The sequence below is a fragment of the Lissotriton helveticus genome, chromosome 7 (assembly GCF_964261635.1).
Source record: "Lissotriton helveticus chromosome 7, aLisHel1.1, whole genome shotgun sequence".
Classification (NCBI taxonomy): Eukaryota; Metazoa; Chordata; class Amphibia; order Caudata; family Salamandridae; genus Lissotriton; species Lissotriton helveticus.
The window spans coordinates 1,922,606,671-1,922,625,379 of NC_136068.1; the positions used below are offsets into that span (position 1 = coordinate 1,922,606,671).

The 18,709-nt window shown below is 50.9% G+C and overlaps 1 long non-coding RNA gene across 1 annotated transcript in view; it reads right to left on the minus strand.

The window, feature by feature from the left end:
• Positions 1–18,478, minus strand: part of LOC144767880 (uncharacterized) — a 29,083-nt gene extending 10,605 nt beyond the window's left edge. Inside the window, exon 1 of the long non-coding RNA XR_013598371.1 lies at positions 18,207–18,478. This is a non-coding gene — a long non-coding RNA (uncharacterized LOC144767880). The remainder of the gene's footprint in view (positions 1–18,206) is intronic.
• Between the last annotated feature and the right edge of the window lie 231 nt (positions 18,479–18,709).

Here is an 18,709-nt window from a genome sequence, read left to right on the forward strand (position 1 = left end):
CCGGGATTGTACCTTATATTGTAACGGGAGTCGGGTGGTTTTGTTGATGTCCTCCCCAGGCTGGGGTTTAATACTTTGCTTCAAACAGTGGATAATACGTCGTGGGGAGGTCGCTGATGGCGGGGGGTATGGGAGCCCGGGAGTGTGTTTTTTGTTCTCCTCCTCTGCTTTTCTTTTCCTTCTTTTAGGGCGAGTTTCGGGGCGACAGGCACGCTGTTAGTGGGGTAGGCCGTAGCCATTACAGGGGTGCAGGGTGGGGGGATACGGGGGGGGTTTGTTATTTTAGTTTGTTTTGTTTTTTGGTCCCTTTCTTTTCCTTTCTTTCTTTTCAGGGTGGTTGGCTGTTTATCCTCCAGTTACTTCTTACTCTATTGGGCGTCTATACTAGCTTTTACTTTACTGTGTCCTAAGAGTGGGTTTTCTGGATGGTACTCGCACTAGATCGCTCGCTAATCGATTATCCTTTACTCCTTGTCTGCCTCTCCTAGGCGTGGAGTTACTACGGCTATATTATTCGTTACCTTCTATTGATTGCAGTGCGAGGTACATCCCCCCGTCTCTAATTGCTCCAACTTATATGATGTGACGCCTCTTATAGTAATGCCACTACTGCTTCTTCAAAAAAGAAAAAAAGAAACCTCTGTATTATCCTGTTTATTGATATCGCATTCTACCGTACGCTGTAACGTTCATCACAGCTGGTGCCAGGGCTGTTGACTGATAAGTAAATTTCCTATTTGATTTGCTGAGTTTACAGCCGGCCCCTGTGGTGGTAGGCCTGTGCTTGTAATGCTTTTGAATGCTTCAATAAAGGTTTTTAAAAAAAAAAAGGTAAAGTATCAGCTATGGCCTGAAAAGAACATTGCCAATTGGCTAGAAGCTTTCTCCATTTTAGAGGCTGTCACCATGGAACGTTTTCCGGAACAGGGCCCAGGCCTGGTACAAAATTCCAGGCTCATCCACAATGGGGCCTTGAAATGGGGTGGTAATGGATGGATCAACTATGACAGGGAGTTCAGAAGGAAAATGTCTCAGTGCCCAGAGATGAACTGGGATCAAAAGGAGGTGCAGCTCTGGATGGAGCACATGGGAGCACGGGGCCAGATTGCAGTGGGAACAACAAGCAGTTCTCCCAGTGGGCAGCCTTCTACGGGGGGATCCTCCTATTTTCGGGGCAAGGGTAAACATTCCTTTCGAGGAGGCCGTAGAGGAGGTGGAGCCAGAGGTGGCTTTAAGCGTTCTCCCCCTGGCACTTGTCGCCTCTTCAACAATGGGTCTTGCTCCTGGGGGAAGACATGCAAATTTGTACATGCCTGTAACACCTGCGGGGGACCCCACCCAGCAACCTCAGCCTCTTGACACTCCAAACAGAGCTCCCAGCCAGAAAGCAAGGGGGGACAGTAAGTTGGAGACAGGCAGCAGGTCTCCGGGTCGGGCTTCCCTTTCACGATTTCTGTCCCTCCCCCGTTGCAGTATAGCGAGCTTTCTGGGCGCTCTCTTTCTACAGTCTCACCCTCACCTCCACCAAGTGTACTCCGGCTAGCGCCACTGGGAGGGTCCCCTGTGATCCTTGACAACATCAATCCTTTGCTCAGGCGTTATCCCTTAGAGGCAGACAGCCGCTTGCTCTTATTTGGTTTCCACTAAGGTTTTAGGATCCCTTTCACAGGTGCTCTGGGAAGCAGGGATGCTGACAACCTTAGGTCTGCCAAGGAACAACCAGAAGTGGTGAGGGCGAAGGTGGAAAAAGAGAGATCGCTAAAGAGGATAGGAGGTCCTTTCCTGCACCCACCTCTAGAGAATTTTGTTGTTTCTCCCCTGGGGGTCGTGCCCAAAAAAGAACCAGGTGCCTCTAGACTCATCCACCACCTTACCTACCCTAAAGGGACTTCGGTCCACGACGGGCTAGAAGAGGGAGCATGCTCTGTGTCTTATGCCACGCTGGACGTAGCATTGGATCTAGTCAGGAGAGCAGGCAGAGAGGCCTAGTTAGCCAAAGCAGACATTGAATCAGCTTTCAGGTTATTACCAGTCCACCCGAGCAGCTATCCCCTGCTAGGTTTCAAGCTCGACGGCATGTTTTACTTTGACAAATGCATGCCCATGGGTTGCGCGGTGTCCTGTGCGTACTTCGAAGCTTTCAGTTGTTTCCTGCAATGGGCACTCCAAGACACATACGGTGTAGAGGGGGCGACTCATTACTTGGATGACTTTTTGTTTATCGGGAGTGACGGGACGCAGCTGTGCTCACAGGCCCTGGCAGATTTTGTTCTTCTTACAGACCACCTGGGGGTCCCTCTTGCCCCTGGTAAGACAGTGGGGCCAACTCAAATCCTGACTTTCCTGGGAAGAGATTGATACGGTTGCGGGGAGTCCAGATTACCAGAGGAGAAGGTGCGCGACCTGTCTAACAAGATTCAAGCGCTGGTAGGGCTGGACAAAGCTTCCCTGGGCTGCATCCAGGGCATCCTAGGCCTGCTCAATTTTGCTGCCAGAATCATTCCAGCAGGTAGGGTCTTCGCCTGCAGACTAGCCAGGGCTACTGCTAACATTACCAAAAAGCACCACATGGTGAAACTGAGCAAAGGGATACAACACGATCTGGCCATGTGGGCTGAGTTTCTGCGCAATTTCAATGGGGCAGTGATTTGGAGGGCCCCCTGAGCGGGCAGCCCTGACCTTGCCCTTTACACAGACTCCTCAGGCAGGCACGGCTTTGGGGCCATTTTAGACAGGGATTGGTGCGCAGAGAAATGGCCCAACGCCTGGATTAAGAAAAAGGTTACTTCCAAGATCACAGTTCTTGAGCTCTTCCCAATCGTGGTGGCCTTCCACCTATGGCCGGCTATCCTGTCTGCCAAAAGGGTCCTGCTGTGGTCAGACAACTTAGCAGTAGTACAGGCCATCAACTCTCACTCTGCTAGTTGCCCCCTGGTTCTAGGTCTGCTGCGCGAGCTGGTGCGAACTTGCCTTTATAACAATGTTGAATGCAGGGCGCGTCAGATTCAGGGTATCAAGAACATCGCCGCTGACGCTGTCTCTCGTTTTCAGTGGCAACGGTTCCAAGAAGCTTGGCCGAGAGCGAGAGAGGAAGCCACCCCCTTCCCAGCGCACCTCTGGTACCTTCTGAAGTGGTAAACAGGATGAGGGCCCTGGGGGAGATGTCACTGGTGCCGAACACTAACAATAGATACATTTCTTGTGTTAAAAAATGATGTGCCACTGTGGGGCCTTGGGAAGACTCGAGGGAGGCAGCAGAATTGAAAGTCCAGGCCTTCATCCTGTGGGCAAAGGATAACAAAAAGAGCCATTCTTGGATTTCAGGCCACCTAGCAGCCATTAGTCACAAGGCCAAGTTGAAAGGACAGTCGGACCCTACCAGGGCATTTGTCATTAGGGCAGCTTTAAAAGGGTGGGCTAGAGATGAACCCAAAGTGCCCGACAGCAGATCACCTATTGATTTTATAACTCTCCAGAGAATGATCTTGTGTTTACCTCAGGTCACTTCCTTTACCCACGAGTCTGCCTTGTTTGCAGCCGCTTTCAGTTTAGCATTTTTTGGCGCTTTTAGGATCTCTGAGCTGGTTGCCAAATCCAAAAATGACACGTCAGGTGTAGCTTTGTCTCTGCAGGACGTTGTGGTATTGGGGGACACGCTCAAGATCACCCTGCGCCAATCCAAAACTGATCAGAGGGGAAGAGGGATAGAACTTTGGTTACAAAGCCTAGGCTCGCCCAAGTTTTGCCCCGTGAGCCTCCTGACTGCCTACCTTGCCATCCGTCCTTCCAGTGAGGGATATCTCCTCTTGCATTCAGACGGCACACCGCTTACTAAATACCAAGTGGAACATGTCTTGCGCACTTGCTTGTTTTCGGCAGCTAGGTAAAAAGTACAGCACCTACTCTTTCCGCATAGGTGCAGCCACAACCGCATCCTCTGAAGGGGTTCGCGTAGAGGTCATCAAACAATTAGGGAGATGGTCTTCTGACTGTTACAAAAGGTACATCAGACCAGACAGCAGCAGGTAGTGGTCAGCGAGCACAGGTTATGCGTTAAGTTTTGTTCTGGGACGCAAGGCAGCAACTGTGTATTTTGGGCTTTCTTGGCCCTGTCCCACGAACTGTGTTTTGCTGTGTTGGTTTTGCAGTGTGGTAATTTTGTACCAGTGTGTTTTTATTGCATGTTTTAATAAATAAGTTACATACAACACTTCTCTTTATTTACCAGGAACAACGGTCTGGGTGCTGGGCCACGAGGGGGGTTTCCAAGTTGGCCCTGTGGGCAGAAAGCAAGAAGTGGAATCATGGGTTTAGAAAAACTCATTTTGTGTGGCGAGGAATTGCTGGCTTGCGGTGGAACGGGGTGCTGGGCTTGCTAACAAGAGAATTACAAGGGAATGCCCACCCCCCCAGACGTGCTTATCCTGCACCTGGGAGGGAATGACTTGCCTATCCTAGGTAAAAGGTTCCTCCTGAGGGACATGAAAGCGAACATCACCAAGATCAGCAATTTATTAGGACCTTGCGAACTATGGTGGTCTGAGATCACACCTCGCCGGGTTTGGCTAGGTGCTTGCTCTGGGCAAGCGATAGAAGTGGCGCGAAGGAAGGTAAACTGTGCAATGCGGAAATTCGCAGAGCTGATGGGCTTTGGCTTCATTCGACATGGGGAACTGCACGCAAAAGCCACTGGCTGCCTTGACGATGAAGGAGCTCACCTCTTCAAAGTAGGCATGGATTTATTCTTGTTGGACATTCAGGAAGCCCTTCTCTCAGCAGGCTGTATCTAGGAATTTAGCTCTGGTGGGGGGCCCTGTTTGTGACGGTCGCCACATCCAGGGCTGTGGAGGAGTTACAGGATGATCCAGAGGCGAAAGGTACTCAGGAGTACCCTATGCAGAATCACAAAGGGTGCTGAGGCCCAATATCCCTGGGAGATCTGTGCGGTGGACCCTGGGGGTGCGACGGCGCCCCGTTATCCTACGGGCGGTTGGTTACCTGGACAACCGGGGGTCGCTTGAACGCTCTGCCCCTCGTAGGGGGGGGGGTGTGAGCTAGAGGGTGGACCAATGGTTCACCGGACAGGTGAGGGGCTATCCTCTCACCACAACCGCTGTGCACAGTCTGGCCAAGGCCGCGGGCTACTTGGCCTATCAGGTGGCAAGCTGCGAGGGGCGGCTTGCCTTTGGATCATCTGTAAGTTAACCCACCATGTTTTGGCATTTATGCTAATAAACCTGCAGCTACTTTTTCCCAACAAGTTGTCTTGTCTACTTATTTATGATGCGCAACATGTATTTTGTTGGGATGGTGTGCGGGCCGATATTGGCACTAAGCGTAATGGCCCCTCAGCCAACACACAGATTTAACACAAGTATTCAACGTAGCGCGATAGAGGCGCAAACCTAATCGTAACATCTCCAAGATAATTCAACCGTCAATTACGACATAAAGTATAACATAATGTTCTGAGCACTTAACTGCCTGTGTGAGCAGCAAAGAAAGAGGAGGAGACACAGAGTGCAGCAGCTCTTATTGGGGGTATACAGGATGTGATGCATGGGCAAGCATCATGGGAAATGTAGTTTTATTTGCATACAAAACGTTTTTCATTGGCTGCTGTGAGTAGCAAATATAAGAAAGAGAAGCATAATCCGAAGCCTCCGGTCCTGTAATAGAATCCAGGCCCTCCTTAGTTTTCCTTCGAGAGTTCTGGTTTCCACCGGCTGTCCTGGCACGATTCGGCAATTTTGGGCTCATGTCCCAGTTTTTTTTGGGGGGGGGGGGGGGTCGTCTGAAACCAGTGAGAAGCACTTATTGGGTGTTTACTGATAAGTTTATTGGGATGGTCGTAAATTTGAAATCATTTTCCAATAAAGAAGCGACGTTGTTCATATAACTCGGGTTTCCTGGACTTTGTGAGCGGTGCACCCCCAAATTAGTATAATCCTTTCTTGATCTGGAGCACAGTTGCGCCATCCAACAGCTGGCGCACGAGTCGATTGCACAGCGACTGGAACATTTTGGAACTGGTGTGAGGTGCGGCATCGAGGGCCCCCTGTTGCTTCTAGTGCTTTGGTTCTTCACGTATTGGGTGTTCCAAAGCTGTGCTAGGTAGCAGCTGTTATAAGGAAGCAATGTAATGAACAGGTATGATGCTGGTTTTAGAAATTACATTCAATTTATTTCCTTATGGTTCTAGGTTGATGGGAGTGGTCATTCTGCTCAGCTCCTTTGCTGTATATTTGCAGTCCTCCTATTTTTGCAAAATGTCCCGGTTCTTGGTTGTCCAGGTCTGGTCACCCTAGTTTAAGAGGCTTCCATGTGGAGAATGTTCTGGAGCCGTCCAGAAGAGCAGGCGGCTGCAGATGGAAGGCGAAGGCAGGTCTTATGGGTCCTTGTGAGGGAATCGCTTCAGGTTCATGACCAGTGGAGCTCAGGAGCGGAGCGGGCACACGTTTGAGGATGCCTTGGTTCAAGGACCACCCCCAGGGTAGCGCTCATCCATGAATCATTCTATTCTGGTGATTTTGTGATGCGCCTTTCATACCCAACCAGGCCTCCCAGCAGCGCCAACCACCCGCCAGCCGGTTCACTTGATGCACTCAGGGACTAGAAAAGAAGTGTTCTAAGGAGTTTTCTGAAAGTGGCTTGGGCCTGGTTGAATCTTAGGACGGCGGGGAGGGCGTTCCACAATTTAGGGACGAGGTAAGCTAAGGAGTGACCGCTGCATCCATCTCCAGTGTAGTGTCTTGCTGAACATATATACACACAGACACAGGGTGATAGGTCACAGCGTCTTTATTCCTGTCCTTCCTCGTCGTGGTCTAACGGCTAACTGCGTCCCTAGCCCCAGCTCCTCCCTTTACGCCCACCCTCGTCCACTCTCGGGCTGGTCCTAGTGCCCTACAGCTGTGGTCACTTGTGGACATCATTACATCTCCCCCCTCTGTAACAAATGAAAGAATAAAACAAAACAAAATAACACAGCAAACAGTTTGCCCCCTTCTTTCCAGTCGTTACTGTCTCTACTTGTAGTTCTTCAATCAGGCGGGACAGTTTTGTGATGACCCGTCTAGGGCGCGATTGGAGATCAGCGCTGTCACGCTCGTGCTCGTCGGTGGTTTCTGTCAGTGTCTGACTGTGGAATGGTAGCGTCTCTTGTTCTCTTTTCTCTACTCTTGATTCGGTAAGTAGTTCCTTGACATTGGGGCGGCACTTCTTAAAGTACGTCCCGTTACCGGTAATTCGTCTCCCGTCAGCCTCCGCAGTGATCATAGTTCCGTTCTGTTGTATCACTCAGTATGGGGCTGGATGCTTTCGTGGATGTGCAAAGTTGTGCGAAGGGGAATCGGGAGTATTCGTCCATGATGACTAGGACATATTGGCCCGACTTGACTGGCCCAAAGAAGTCAATGAAAACGTGTTGCCAGACACCCTCCGGTAGTGGAGACATTTTGTAGTGGTGCAGGGGATCTGGACTGCTCACTAGTTGACATTGCGGGCAATCTTACTCATCTTCAGTTTCTGAGGTAACTGTGAAAATCTCAGCTTGATGTCGGCAGTCTGTCTTCCTTTTGTGGCTCTTGTTCGATTGACGCTCGATCTCCTTCATGAGGGGATGTTGTTCTGGTTCTCTTCCGAGCACCCGCATGTGATTTTACTTCTTGTTGTCTTGTCCGGTTGAGGACAACACTGCGCTCCTGTGCAAAACCATGTATGCCAGACAGTAAGGCGCTATCTAGAGAGACCATCTTAGCTTGGTTCGGGGACTCATTCGCTGCCTCTTGTTGTCTCATCCACTTGCGTTTGGGACTGGTGAACCCTTTGACCGTCTGGGCATGTGCATGTTTCTCTCTCATCTGATGATGATCTGTCTCTGTCCACGCGTCTGGCTTTCCATGCAGAGTGACTGGATAGTCCTTTCCCATCCGGTGGGTAATGTCCACTATAGCTTTTTCTTCTGTAGGCTCTCTTTGTCAGCCTCGCTGACCCCATCAGGGGTGAAGGTATATTATTTATGTGTTGAATTACCTGTGACTGACATGACAGGTTGTCTTGTGGAGTGATTGGGTATTTAGAGACATTAGTGTGAGATACGTTACTCTTGATGGGAAGAATGTCCTTTTGTTCTGTGGTGTGTTCAGGTTGTTGACGCCATGGCCGTCGTCGGGACCATGACTCGGTCGACTCGAGGGATCGAACAGACGTGCTTTCTAAATCAGAAGAGTCTTTTGTCGATTTCCTTTGATGACGTTCCTTTGAGTGCGTCTTGAATGGAGGATTTCTGAAACAAGTATGTCGTGACGAGCTGCTCCTAGAGTCGGAGTTCTCTTTGGGATATTTCTCCGGGTATCGTTCTCGAAGTGACTTAGGGGTCATCCTACTGGAGAGGTTGTTTGACAACCATATGTTTATTTCTTGTGTTTGATCCCTAGGTATTTTGTCTCTGCCTCTCTCGTGTGATGATAATGGCCTCCTTTCCGTTTCTTCATTGTCTCGGATGTCGTGGATGCATTTGTCTTCCTCTTTCCGGTGTCGGAGTGGATCAGTCCGGCTTACGCAGTTTGCTTCTTCTTCCCGCTTGTTCTGTGCACTGACATCTGTGTTACGGGTGTGATCGTGTACCGATTTCCAGTGTTGACGTGACTGGTCCAGTCTGCTACAGTTTGCCTTTCTTGCACATCTGTTGGGCAGGCTGTCATCTGGTCCATTGGTGCGATCTGTCGCACTTGACACGTCATCTGCTTCACAGTCGGTTGCACCATGTGTTGAAACACTCCTTGAGGTTGAATAGCTCCTTGAGGTTGAATAATTCCTTGAGGTTGTCTCAGTGGAGCTGTCGCAATCCTGGATCATCCGAGTCTTTTGTGTTGTTGACTCAGAATATTCTATGTCACTTTGTCTCTCCCATTGTCTTGACTCGGATCTGCCTTCACCCTCCCCGTTTCTACTTTTGTTTGTTTCTGGGGCTTCATTCGCAGACATGAGAGATGTCTCTTTCCTGGTATCTTTGTGTCTTGCACTTGGGTGCACTTCTCTTGATATTTCTCTTGCTTTGACCCGCTCTCCAGCTTCGGCCTTCCTGATGATTTCCTTTAACGACCAATGTCCTCGAAGGATCTTGTACTTTGTAGTAGAACTTGAACAGCCTTCGATAACCCGGAGTCAAACTGCGTCCTCATTTGTAAATGTGTTGAAGTGGCAGCATTGTACCAGACTTTGCAACCGGGTGATGAAGTTCGGCAATGATTCTCTTGGTTCCTGCCGTGCTGTGTTGAAGGCGATGCGTTCATGATCCACATCTTCCTTTGCGTTGAAATGCGTGTGTAGCGTCTCTTGGAGTCTTTCATAGGTCTCTGTGTCCTTTTCAGAAAATGTTCTGATTAAGCATCGGCCCTCATGACCCACCAGCTGGAGCAGTAGTATCAGACATTTTCCATCTCTTCGCTCACCGGTGGTGTCAAGAAAATCGTCCAGTGATTCCAGCCACCGGTTCCATTTAGGACCCAAACTCTGACTGTCAGTCTGTGTCACTGAGGGTGGCACTTCAATGTAGGGATTGGATCGTTGTGTTGCTTTTTCCACCGCCATGAGGGAGGAAGATTTTGATCTGCTACGGTCACAGGACTGTTTCCTTTGCTTCCAGTCTCCTTTGCTGACCCTCTTCGGCCGCGATCCTTGGTCTAGTCATTTCCTTCCAGGTTGATAAGATCCACCGCTATCTCGGTATGATTCTGGATCATTTATTTTCTCACCTTCTTTATTTTATTTATTTCTCTTCGCGTAGCGTTAAAGGTTTACTTTTGGTCCTTGCCTTTGCTCGTGCTTGTTGTGGTCCAGACCTGCATTTGCTTGTGTTTGTCGCATTCGAGATTTACACTGTCTTGTGCTTGTTACGTTTCTTTATTGCTTGCTCGTCGTTATTTACCGTTGTCTTCATTTATGTCTTGTATTTGCTTGTGCTGGTTTTCTTGTACCCCTTGCATTTGCTCGTGCTCGTTTGTGTTGACTCTTGTATTTGCTTCTGCTTGTTTGCTATCTCCGTTGCACTCGCCAGTGCTTGTTTGTTGCTTTCGTTGCGCTTGCCAGTGTTCTTTTACACTATGTGTTGCACTCGCCAGTGCTTGTTAGTTACTTCTGTTGCATTTACCAATGTTTCTTTGTTACATCTGTTGCATTTACCAATGCTTATTTGCAGTTTGCCTCCTCTGCCTGACTTAAAGATGGCCGCCAATGGTCCCTCGCAGGGGATTGGACACTGCTGCCTGACTTCAAGATGGCCACGCGGGAATCTCGTTTCTGGCGAGATTTTGGGCGTTTTTCTTTCTTTCTTCACCGGAGTCACATTTACTCGGCGTTTCCACTCACCGCTTGCAGCCAGGATCCACCGCTGGAGTCAACGATCAGGTGGGGCAGCTTTCTTTTACTTTTGCCGTCGGGGTGAGCTCCCGGTGGGCACTTTGGATGGGGCGCTGCAGCCTCTCCACGTGGGGCGAGCTCCTCCGTTATATTCCGCCGCCGGGGTGGGCTCCCGAGGGCACTTTTGGTGATGCTCTCGAGCCCTCCACACGTGGGGCGAGCTTCGCTCCTTCCGCTTCCGGTGGGCGCTTGTGCAGCACGCTCGAGCCCTCTACACGTGGGCCGAGCCCCGAGCAGGTCGATTACCGCCGGGTTGCTGGGGTGGACGCCTCTTCTACGGGGACGTGCACCGAGTTAGCCGCATCCCACCTTCGTTGCCAGATGTAGTGTCTTGCTGAACATATATACACACAGACACAGGGTGATCGGTCACAGCGTCTTTATTCCTGTCCTTCCTCGTCGTGGTCTAACGGCTAACTGTCGTCCCTAGCCCCAGCTCCTCCCTTTTCGCCCGCCCTCGTCCACCCTCGGGCTGGTCCTAGTGCCCTACATCTGTGGTCACTTGTGGACATCATTACATCCAGTTGACTCTGGGGACCACAGAGACCTCCTGGGAGCGGAGATCACCACCCAGACCCTCGTGCAGGGGTGTCCTGGTTGAAACCTCCTTCTCTCCACCTCACCGTGTGTTGGTGTAGCCCAAGCCTTGCTTCTGAGTGGGGCTGCCTGGCAGCGGGAGGGCACGCAGGTGAACCAATAGGATCCCATGTGGATGTCAGTGGGGGGGTCTCTCCTCGAGGCGGTGCAGACAGGACTGAGAACGAGAAGGGAGGGCTGGGGGTCTGTGGATGTGGTGTCACCATGGCAACAGGGTTCACAGATGTCCAGAACAAGGCCCGCTTGGGGGGCGGGGCTGGTGGACCAGGGCCAGTCAAACATAGGAAAACAGATTTTGCTCTTTTTCTCAGTGATGCCTGTGGGTCTTAGCCGCGCCTTCTCTGTTGAACTTTCACCAAAAACACCGAAGCCCTGGGCTACTTGAAGTGCCTGGGGAGAGGTGTGACGTCAGTGGGGACGGTTTCTCAAAGGGACCAGGGAGCCCCCATCACAGCACTTCAGACCCTACAGATGGAACAACCAACTTGAGAGGAGTTTGCCATCTTAAGGACAATCATTGAAACGGTGGAGTAAAGATTCATATCTCAATAGTAGTTGGTTTATTTTCCGCCTTCATTAAAGCTATTCTTGACTTGCGACAGTATGTAAAAAAAAAAAACAACTGGCAAAGCCACGTGTTTTGACTTTTCTGAAGTGAAGACTTTTGCCAAGTTTACTAACACAGACACAGCCTGGGCTGGAGCAGTGCAAGTTACCATCACACTTTGACCAGGGTTGGCGCTGTCCTGTGGCAGTGCTGGCCACGTGCCACCACTGCCATGCCAACTCACCCCCAGAGGTGCCATCCGAAGGCAGGGTCTGCCAATGCAACCACCAGGGGCTTCAGGAACAAACACCGCACTTGGGGCCGGCGGGGACTGCATTCACTCGGACCCAAGCGAGGCTCTTTGTATGCCCCATGAGCAGGTCAGACCCTAAACAGACCAGATAACCCAGCGGGCTAATGCACTTGCTGCCAAGATCTTCTTCTAATCTAGCTTCATAATCTCGCATCTTGTTGCTCAGCCTTTCATCCCGGACAAGTGCGGGACAGCACCCCCTGCCCTCAGTATAAACATCCTGAGCTGCTGGGGGTCCCTGATCTGGATACACAGTTAATCGAGCCCCCAATGACCGTGATGCTTTGTAGCATGTTGAAAGGTAGAGCGCATCACTCACGTCACTCGGGCAACGGAGGCTGCGAGGCTTCCAGGGACTCACAGCTGCGGGGGTGAGCGCGTCCTTTCATCAGAAGTCCTGGAAACCCAGGGGGAGACGCAGACATGGTCAAGAACTCTAGAAATGTCACAAGAGGACACGGTGAGGGGGTGCAGACAAGAGAAACTGAGGGGGGCAGTGGAGGGCGTAAGGATTAAAAAAAGAGGAGGGTAAGGAAAAAGAAAAGACGAAAGTGGTCAAGAAAGGTGGATGGAATGAGTATCGGTGACTGGGCAGGAAGAGAAGACAGCTATTGACAGCTGTTGAGCGAGCAGAAATGTTGAGGTGTCCGTCACCTCTAACAATGCGGCCTCCGTATTCCAGAAGGCTGTGTTGTTCCAGGTAGTTGGATAGCCGTTTGTTCACCAAAGTTTCCAGGACCTTCGAGCAGCAGGGGAGAAGTGAGATCGACCTATAGTTCTGTAAGGCATTCGGGTCTGCTGCCACCTTCTTTAGGAGTGGCTTTACCCGGCACTTTTCGGGAAAATAGCCGTCTCCAATGAGATGTTATATATCTTGACAAGAACGTCTGCTAGGACTGTACTAAGAGTCGCCATAATCGCTGGGTCTGCCGAGTCTAGTGGCGAGCCTGATTTTACACGGCTTAGTATGGAGTCTACTTGCTCTCTCGTTACATTAGTGAAGGAGTCCAACCCACAAGGTCTGAGGACCGAGAATGAAAGGAGGAGCACTATGATGAAACCTGGTGATGGAGAAGGGAGACTGGGGGGAATGTGCCAAGGGTAGGGTGGTGCCAAGGGTAGGGTGGTGAGAGTAGAGGAATAAGTGAGGACCCTGGAGGATGGTGAGGGACGAAGGGGCTCAGAGAGGAGGGTGAAGAGCAAATGTAAATGTGGGATACTTGTAAAGCGCACTGTTACTCTACCCGAGTGTCCTGGCGCTGTAGACCGCTGGGGAACCCGTCCTGGTTTTCCCTTTCTGGGTATCTCCAGTGTGAAACCAGGCATCCCCGGCGTCTGTGGGGGGCCGTTGTAGAGATGAGGCAAGCTTAATGCCCAGAGTGTTCCCTGGTTAGAGTAGGCACTGAGGCGAGAATTATCGAGTCCGTTGACCCTGGTCCAAGACCCTGCCACGTCGGGAATTGAACCCTGGTCCCGGGCCGTTCTCTGCTTACAGGTCTGCCGCCTCTAACCAGTGAGCCACACCACTCCACTAATAAGGTGGGGGTGGGAGCGAAGAGAAGCACTGTTAAGAGGGGAGTGGTAGAACGATGATCGCATTTTATAGCACGCGCGGCTACTCCGCGATGTGATGAAAGAATGGGAGATGAGGTTCAGACTTATACCAAAGCTATGTTTTATGCTTCTTCCTAAAGGTTTGCGCATCCCTCGTAGTCCTTGGTTCTAACTGGAGCAGATTCCTAACAGCCGAGCCAGGGCACCAGGGACCTTCCGCCTATTCATACACGCTGGATCCTCGGTATCTCTGCTAAAAGTGTATTGGCTGATCTTAGCTGTCTTGTAGGATTGTGAAAATAGAACCGGACATTCAGATAGGGTGGGCCTGGACCATATAATGCACATGCACTAATACAAGGGCCTTAAATGTAACACTTCACCTGATGGGCAACCAGTGAAGTGTCCGCAAAGGCGGCGACATTCGTGTTCTCCTAGGAACATTTAACAGAAGTCGAGCCGCCACATTCTGAATTTGTCCATCAGGTACTCTGGTAGGCCAAAACATAGGGTGTTGCCGTAATCAATTCTGGATGTAACCGAAGGAAGAGTGATGGGTAGGGAGGGTGATGGGAATCAGAGATACCAGTGTCAGAAAGTTAGAGAACAGGAAAGAGAAGGGACCCTGCCAGTCACAAATTAGAAGAGTTCAATTTTGAAGAATTCACATAAGCTGGAGGTTTCCTGTGTGTTTTGCATAAAATACATTCTGCTGGCAATCAAATCTTCTCCTAAAATACATTCTGCCCAAGGAACTGGCAGTCACAAACCGGTTCAGAAACTAACCGCCAAATTTAAAGTCCGGCTGTCCCCTCAGGAAGCTGTACTGTTGGCACAGCGGGCAGCCAGGGATTGGAAGAGGCCCATATTTGATATTTGCTCTGGTCTGCTAAGGTAGCCAAATGTGATTGCTCTAGCAATAGTTATTGTATTTCTTGGGCATAAACGTATAGCAGTAGGTACTATACACAACCTCATGGACATCAGCCAACGAGTTTCGTTCCACTGAGGGAACTTCATCAGGTCTCATATGACAAGAGGGATAATATGTCTGTGCTCTAAGTCCAAGTGTATCCAAAGAGGAGTAAGTAAAATCCGCAAAAGAGAGAGTACTGCTGTTGCTGGTGGATGTATCGTATCAAGAATACTGGCTGGTAAACTTGCCGCCCCTATTGTGGGGTGTATTCGTGAAGAACTACACACACTGAATATACAGTTTGTTACCTACGTGTCAGGAATTCGGATAATTTTTACTTACTCCTATTTGGATGCACTTTGACTTAGAGCGCAAACATATTATCCCTCTTATTGTCCAATGAGCCCTGATGAAGTTCCCTCAGTGGAACGAAACACGTTGGCTGATGTCCATGTTTCACTATCAAGAACAATAACGAGATATTTTTTGGATACATTTGGAGGAAATTTCCTCTACTTTTGGTGCACCTGCCCTTTAGTACAAATATTGCATATCTGGTTTCCAGTAGAGCTTGACTGCGGCAAGCTCTGGAAGTGGTTGCACAAGACCCTTAATGTTTATGAAAACTTGGGATTTGATGTGCTGAACCATGGGTTGATGGGTGTGCTGTTTTGTTGTTACTATTCACAACCTACAAAAGTTGCAAAAGTGATTACAATCTCTTTAAATTCCACATCCCCTCTCCTGCATACTCATGAGCACACACTGGTGCATATTTACAAGGAGCTAGCGGCACCGCAGTGTCATTTGTATGATGCAGCGGCAGCGCGATCAGTGCTCCTCATCTACAAACTGACTCATTGGGCCCAATAATTCAGTTTGCAGAGGCCAGTGTCACATTATTCCTGTGCCAGGTATAATGTATGCAGGGTAGGCATTACCACGTTAAAAGCCATGTAATAATAATAATTAAGTTCGTAAAGCGCCTGGTTACACTGTACTAGTGTGTCCCCGCGCTGAAGGACGGCAGAGTAGAGCCACTCAGCTGCTAATTCTGCCCCCCGGCCATATCACAGCCCAGCCCTAGTCTTTAGGAAACAGGTATGTTTTCAGCTCATTGCGGAATGCCAGCTCTGACTTCTCCAGCCGGAGCCCCAGATGGAGTCTGTTCCATTGTTGAGCTACCAGGACACGAAATGAATGACCTCCCATTCTTACTCTGCTAAATTTAGGAGCCTGCACCATCCCTGTCCCGCTAGATCTCAATTGAAGGGTCGGGTGGTACGGCGTAAGCAGGTTGTGAAAATAAGTGGGTCCTTTCCCCTGTAGGATACGGTGGCCAACACAGAGGGCTTTCAATGCCACACGTTCCTTAATTGGAAGCCAGTGCCTACATATGATGTCTTTGGACCAGAAAGTTCCCTGTGCCACTTGGAAACTGCGATCCGACAGAAAAGACTCCAACCATTCCCATGCCTTTTCCACCACTCCTCCCCTTCTTAAACAACGTAACAGCATGTGATGGGCCACATTGTCGAATGCGGCACTAAGATCCAGCAGGATCAGAGCCGCCGTATGGCCTTCATCCGCATGTTTCCGTAAGGTTTCTGTGGCTAACAACAGTCCTGACTCGGTCGAATGGAGAGCACAGAATCCCGATTGAGTGGGATGGAGCAATCTATTAGCCTCATTGTGGGCTGTCATCTGAATATTGATGGCCTTCTCCGCAATTTTGGCGAAGTACGGCAGGAGTAAGATGGGGCGCAAGTTCTCAAGATGCTCCATACAAATATTAGTTTTTTTTCTCCAGATGGCGCACCACAGCCTCCTTCCAAGTTTTTGGTACCTATCCTAACTCAAAGGAGAGCTCTAGTAGATGTCTAATATAGGGCTCTAGAGTCTCCACACTACCTCTCAGTGTTTTTGGTGACACAGGATCTTTAGGGGAGCCTGAATTAATACTGCCAGCTGTAGTGCAAAGCATCTCCTGGGATGGGACACTGAAAATTGAGGTATTCCGTGCTCTTAACATTAGTGGAGGTATCCGCTCCTGTGTGGCCCTCTCTGGCCACTTCCAGGAACGAGGAGTAGATCCTCTCTACCTTGTGCAAAAAGAACTCTGCCATCAAATTGCAGGATTCCGCTAACCAGGTCCTAGGGGCCGCGGTGCTAGAGAGAATGGAGCTCTCTTTGTAGACGGAGAACAGTTCCTTCACCAGGTTATCTGCTCCCTCTATTCTACTACTGTAGTAGGATTTCCATGTTTTCCTGATTAAGGCATGGTATTCCTTAAGCACGGTTTTATAATCCTTCCTATCTTTCTCAGAAAAACCTCTCCTCCATTGTCTCTCCAGACGTTTACATTCCACTTTCTTACCCCGGAGTTCGACCCCGAACCATGGGGCAGACTTAGTCTGTCTCCTGGGTGCATTGTTCGACCACGGCGCCGTACTGTCCAGTGCCTCTGTTATGCACTTATCCAGCGCCTCATAAGCGGATTCAATCCCCCGACCCCCAGGGGTCCACCCTGGCTTAGGGCCTTGTTAAATACCTCTGTGGAGCAGTTTGCCCATTTCCTGCGTCTATCCTTGGTTCCCAGCTTGACCTGTGTTGGGATTGTGGGTACCGCCGCCTTAAATGAGATCAGAAAGTGGTCGGACCATACCACGGGTGTAGGGGGTTCAATGTGCAGCATCTCCCAATTCACAAATATCGGGTCCAGAAGATGGCCACGGCAGTGGGTAGGTGTTGGACTTGGCCCTTTTCACAGACATTTTTTGTTTTTTTGCTTCCCCTAATTCTGGAAGTCCCCCCCTGTAATGTACTTGTATAGGCCCTGCGAGGTTGTAATGCCCTGTCTATTATTAAAATCAATGTTAGGTACAGGTGCACTACCTTCAACATGGCTGCCACTGACCCCTGTTACTGGAGCATGGTCTTGGTAAGGCGCATTCTAGCTGCCAGGAGCTAGCCGAGTCCCCATATATTGTTGCCAGTCCAGCCTGCCCACAGTTAGAGTAGGGAAGCTCCTGGCACCTTCTAGAATAAGGGCGGAGCTTCGTTTTGCCGCCTCAGAGGGTGGCCACCTGACCTGGGCATATATAAGCAAGGGAGGGAAAACTTTACAGTCAGTTGGGGCATCACTGACCTGGGGAACCCACGCTGGAGTTTTAGGCGGTAGGGCCTAGTCAGGGACTTATGCCACTGAGAGTGACAGGGCCTAGGTGCTGCCTCTTAAGTTGAGTGAGGTACCCTGGACTACCCACTGATATGGCCCGGCGAGAGGGGAACCCAGGGACCATCTACAGTGACCTGCAGAGGAAGCCTGCCTGCAGCCCCCAACTCAACCCCCCCCCCCTTCAATAATCAAGAAACAAGGAACTGATATTTACAAGGGCGCAGGAACCATCAAGCGCCAAGAAGAAGAAGTTTAACTGCGCTGACCAGGTACTGGACTGTGCTGCACCTGCGCCACCCCCCTGACTTCACCTGGGTCCCTGTGCTATTTTGCCACTGTTGTGTGGCCTTACCTGAGGAAAGTGCCCTCACTGAAGTGTCTGCTAAGCGCTATCTCTGCGTAGCGCTAGCCCCCCGAACTGCTGGGTGTGCCCCCACATCGTGTTTCACCCAAGCGCTGTGGTGTTCCTGAAGCGCTATACTCCTGAGACGCTACTGCTGTCATTGCCCCTTGATAAGCGCTGGAATTCGGGAGAGGATTGCTGCCCTGAAGTGCTGATACCGAGACTGCCCCAAAGTGCTGCCCCTGCAAAGCGCTACCCTACACAATCCTGCTGTGAGCCCTGAGGCACTATCGTTGCCCTGCGCCGTTCCGCCCTGAAAGCGGCTGCCCGACTTACCCCGGCAGAGTGGGAGCCCGCGGAGCCTTCCTGCCCCGCCATAGTCTGTCCGGCGGCCCCCGGCGCCACGAGAGGGCCGCCGCCGAGAGGCTGTAGGCCGCGCCCGGCCTAGGTGGGCGATCGCAAGAGGCGCTGCCATTCAGGGCACTTGTGGGCCGAAGTCACCGCCGCAAGCCCAGCCCGAACGTGGAGAGTCCCTGCGGCGGCCCCCGGTGCCAGGAGAGGGCCGCCGCGAAGTGTGAGAGGGCCGCGCTAGGCCCTGAGACAAGAATACCCCCATCACGTGACGGGGGACGCCAGCCGTGTCATCGGCTGTGCCCCCGTCCAGCGCCGCGCAGCCATTGGCTGCCATTGCCGCGCCCTCAGGAGCTGCGCTGCTATTGGCCGCTAAGGCCAAGCCCGCCCTACAGCCGCATCCTGATTGGTTCCCGGGCCTTGGAGGCTGCGGAAGGCCCGGGAACAGCTTGTTGTCGACAGGGAGGGCTCGGAGGAACCCGAGAGCC